The 4779-nt window shown below is 37.9% G+C and overlaps 1 long non-coding RNA gene across 10 annotated transcripts; it reads right to left on the bottom strand.

Annotated features, from left to right (window-relative positions):
• Nucleotides 1–218: 218 nt before the first annotated feature.
• Nucleotides 219–4014, bottom strand: LOC110868472. 10 transcript variants are annotated; one of them, XR_002552483.2, is made up of 7 exons: nt 3700–4014; nt 3543–3630; nt 3132–3463; nt 2659–2831; nt 2154–2319; nt 751–2036; nt 219–649 (listed from the first exon to the last, which is right to left on the bottom strand). It is a non-coding gene; the product is annotated as an uncharacterized LOC110868472 (long non-coding RNA). The 10 variants fall into 10 exon arrangements; XR_004866085.1 differs by having other exon boundaries at nt 2143–2319; nt 3700–4011; XR_002552480.2 differs by having other exon boundaries at nt 751–851; nt 1882–2036; nt 2143–2319; nt 3132–3630; nt 3700–4010.
• Between the last annotated feature and the right edge of the window lie 765 nt (nt 4015–4779).

The raw sequence follows: 4779 nt of genomic DNA, 5'->3' as shown, positions 1-4779 counted from the left end.
ACAATCATATGATGGAATCATCAGGTTAGCAATTGCTATTTCAGAAAATTCAAGGTTTTTTTAAATTACATTAATTTTTTTTTATGAAGCTATATGTAAGAACAAATCATATTTTATGCATAAAGCTAGTTAGAAGCAACTAGGTTTATACCCGCGCGCGTTGCGGCGCGCAAAGACAACTCCGATGAAGGTCTGAACGTTTCTAAAGTGGTAGGACCTGAATAAAAAGGAAATAAATTCAGTTGAGAATATTCAAAATCCCAAGCATGTTTCTCTCTTGCCATTTTAACCAAGATCAAGCATGACCAAATCATCAATCCAAGTGCAACCAACCAACGTGTTAATAAAAATATACAAATGTGTATTGTATAAACATCAAGTACTCGTAAATTTGGACATGCCCATACAATCTCAGCTAGACCCCTTTTGGAAGCAATGCGGCTAGTTGTCATTCGAACAACATTCTTGTCTTGTTTCATTTTCCATCCATCAACTATAACACCCATTTTATTTATTGAAGCATAAAAGACATACGGGATCTATTTATATATGCAGAATAATGGAGAGAATGTATGAGTCTTTCACCACCGGATAGCGGAGAGGATACTGAAAGGCGTTGAAGGGAAGAAGTAGATAACTCATCCGTATCCTAAAAAAGAGTAAGGAACAATAAAATTACAGCAGTAAACACAATGCATGATTTATCACATTAGGAAAATGCAAAAAGTCAACAATTTAAAGGATGCATACCTCATGTTCATTGTTGAGTAACGGTATACTGTTATGTGAAACCTCTTTAATTGTTTAGGCCATTAATTCCAGCATTCCTATTTGCATCCGCAACTGTGAAGCTTCATCCAATTTCCAACAACATGACAAAATAATTGCAAGCCAGAATCAATAATGTATAAACAAATTCTACTTCTATTATTTGAAGCCAAATAATTAATTATTACTACAAAACAGTTTAATTAAAGTTATCAGATTATAATAATTATTTAATATCACATTAATAACCACCGTCAAAATGCACATCCAGCCAAACGAATAATAGTTTTTCGATCATGATTCACATTTTAAAACCCTCTGAGAAGGCCATAAAAAAGATAGCGCATCACGGTTCCAAGATGATTAGCTAAAGTAAAACCAATAGTATCAATCAGTGAGCGGAAATAATGATTACGGACGTACCTAGAGCTTTCATACAAATAAAAATGGTCATGGGTCATATGTAGCTGGTTTACGCGTCAAGTGTGTGATAGGGTGTGGTTATTCACACCAAACCAACCAAGAGCATTATTATTATTATGATTATTTCTATCACACGCCAATAACCCCCGTATAATATAAAGAGCCCTGTATACTCTTAAAGTATATATCCAGTGCGGTTTGAACACACAACCGCAAATAATGGCGTGCTTGTGGGACGAGGGACCCCCATAAGTATGCTCGGGTTGAGGGGACTGGGTAGTCCAACTACGTAAACAATTACAGGTGAGACGAAGCCTTTGTGTGTCGAATCATATTGTATAAAACTGTATCAAATCTAACGCTTTCTGTATGCTTTTTTTGTTTTATAAATGTAAAAAGACATTTTCTAAAAACAATACATATTGCATATCTGGTTGTATTCTTATAACAACATATGATATTGGCTGATCAACAGAGTGTATTTATCAAGTACCATTCAATTTCTATTTAGTTCTTTTAAATGATCAAGTCCTTCATCAACCCAACTTCTTAACAATTAGCATGCTGATGACGGATCCTTATTTAATAGATTTTGAAATTAATAGTGGCCCTACACAATTTTCTATAATAATTTAAAAATACCCATTCACTCGGTAAATCAAGAGCTTTTGGTAGGGTCGGTCAGAAAACCTGGTTGACGACAAACTTTGTTGTGCCTTGTTGAATGTTGTTATTGAACCGCAACCAAAAAAATCTTTTGCTATGTTATGATAGGGGTCTTGGTTTAAAAAAGGCCATGGTGCTCCCAAACAGGGAGAATGACAATAGTATAAAAGCTTCCAAGCCTACAATTTGAACCATGCATGTATTGCAGACAACCATTTAGTCTTTTCAATACAAAAAACTTCCGATAGATAGTTTATTTAGAAGATTGGGATGATTTTCATTTACCTATATTATACCTGTTTGGAAGAATCCTTGTACTCATCCTTCTAACAGCTATCCACTTTTCTAAAGAAGCTATAAATTTACAGGTCTGCACTGCCGCCATAACCATCAAAGCAACCTCTTTCTTTCTCTACTGTTGCTGTTGCATCCTTTTCAAATTCCTTCATTGATAAGCGCTGCCTGTTTTGGGGGAATCCATCATACATTGGCAGAGGTCAAATGCGAAACACAGTCAAGATTATACCCACATAAAGTTAACCAAAGAATCCACTCCTAACTTTCCACCATCAGTTTAGGGTATGTTTGTAACAAAAACTTATTTCAACAAAATCAAACTATGAAGTACCCAAGTTCATGGTTCAAGCAATAAATAAAAAATTTGGTGTTAGTTTTGGTTCAATTGGGGCTGAAAACCGAACCATACCATCCGTGAAAACCACATAATAGACATTTTTTGTTTGATAACAATTAAAACAGCCAAACTGAGACACTATGTGTGCTAAAAACATGTTAAGTTACCTCTGGTTTCTTATCAACTTGTTGCCCCTTCTGGACAGGAGATTTTATCTCGAATCCGACCCCTCCGATCCCCCTCCTCTGTACTTCCCTATAAACCCTTTCCAACCTGAATCGATTTCCACCAAAGAACTCCTCCATAACTTCTGTATTGACCAACTCTTACCAACTTTGTCCTAAACCGTTCAAACAAACCCTAATCAGCACAATCCAAATACCACAAAAACAACAAATCAAACACTTAGTTCACAATTCAAACATTAATACCATCTTCAAACAAACAAAAGCAGTTCAGTTCTTCTTCTCTCCACTTAGGGTTCCAGAGCGACTGATTAGGTTTTCGTTTTGTGTATTATGTGAACTTAACTAATTTACAGCTCATGAAACTCATTTTCGACTATCCATATGCAAAAACCTAATTATGAACCCTAGAAAAGCAAAAAGCATACGAATCGTCAACAAAACTACAATCTAACCTGTCAAGGGTTGCCTGAGAGTCACCGATCAACATAGATCTGAAACATGCAAGTCTTGATCAGTTCAACGGAGCTTCGCCAGAAACCAGGGTTTATTCGCTGGAAGTTCAACTTGATCCAAGAACACCTTTGCACCTGCTACCACCGGATTCCCCTCTTAACCGTCACCGTATCACTCGTCGTGACCGTGACTACTGCCGTGATCGGACACCACCAAACACCGGTCAATCGATTCCAAATGCGTCCGTAGGGAGGTCACCGGTCCAGCCCTTCAATATCTCTCTCTACTGTTAATAACAGGTAGAGGGAATGAACACGTGGGATCAAAGATCCTGAGGCAACGACACGTGGTTAGAGATGCAGGTCTGTGGTGGGTTTCCATGTTCATTCCGCTAAATCACAGAACCTAACCTTGGGGTTTGTTGATCTACTCGAAAAAGAAACATGCATCTTAAAGTTCGTTCCCTGGAATCTTCGCTGGAACCTCACCGGAGATTACCTACTCATCAGATCAACATGAGTCGTCGGATCTAACCAAATAGCGAACATGCAAGAGAAAAGGGCTTACCGGAAAGATGCCAGAACTTGATCGGAACCCTAGCCGTTTAACCATCGTCACCGGAAAGATGCCGGAACTTAATCGGAACCCTAGCCGTTTAACCGTCGTCACTGTCAGAGCCATGGCAGCCTCCGAGCTAACATCCCTCGCCGCCCTCTACTCCTGCACCGGTCGCTCTCTCTCGTCGACGCCGCTCTCTCTCTCCGATGCCGCGCTCCCTCTCTCTCTTTGTGGCTGTTACGTCGTTCTGCACTTCTGCCGTTTTCCCAGTGTTGGCTTCTTATGTTCAGCAGGCATGGAAAATTACCAAGATGCCCTCTACTGTTCATTCACCTTTTCTTTTATCATATATTAATTTATGTTGGATATGACAACTAAATAAAAAAAAGGGTGGGTCTTTTTGGTGAAATTAACCTAAATTGATCTAAATGATATTTTTGGACAAAGGCTACTTTGGTGATCACTAAGTGATGAAAATAAGCTAAAATGATTACTACATTGTGTTTAGATCATTAGAATTGATTAATGTTTGAAAATGATGTCTTATTGCCTTAATTAAAACTTAAAAAGGTTAAAATGGTGTTTTGGATAATTTAATTGGCAAAAACTGGTTTGCATGATCCTTTGTACATAATATGATGTGGTTAGGATTAGGGATGGCAAAAAAGCCTAAGCCCGACGGGTATACCCGAAACCCGAAACATACGGGCCGGGTATACCCGAAGCCCAATGGGTATGGGCCGGGTGCGGGCTCAAAAATAGGAAAAATTCGGGTATGGGTACGGGTATGAGATTTAGTGATACCCGCCCGATACCCGGCCCATTTACCCGAATAATACCCGAAAGTATTATATTATAGATTTTCATATATATAAACTTAGTACATGTACTTATTACCTTCTCTATAGTCATATGTGGATATGCATATGGCAAGTGTTTATTGAACATATAACTTATTTTTGATCATGTATATTGGATATGGAAGCTATCACCATTTATTATGTGGATGTTTTATACAATTAGGTGGTTCTGATACAATTACTTAATTAAGTAATCGTTTTAATTTCGTTTAGTATATGTGGTCTAAAT

The sequence above is a fragment of the Helianthus annuus genome, chromosome 1 (genome assembly GCF_002127325.2).
Source record: "Helianthus annuus cultivar XRQ/B chromosome 1, HanXRQr2.0-SUNRISE, whole genome shotgun sequence".
NCBI classification, from domain to species: Eukaryota; Viridiplantae; Streptophyta; class Magnoliopsida; order Asterales; family Asteraceae; genus Helianthus; species Helianthus annuus.
This window is presented reverse-complemented; position numbering and strand designations above follow the sequence as displayed.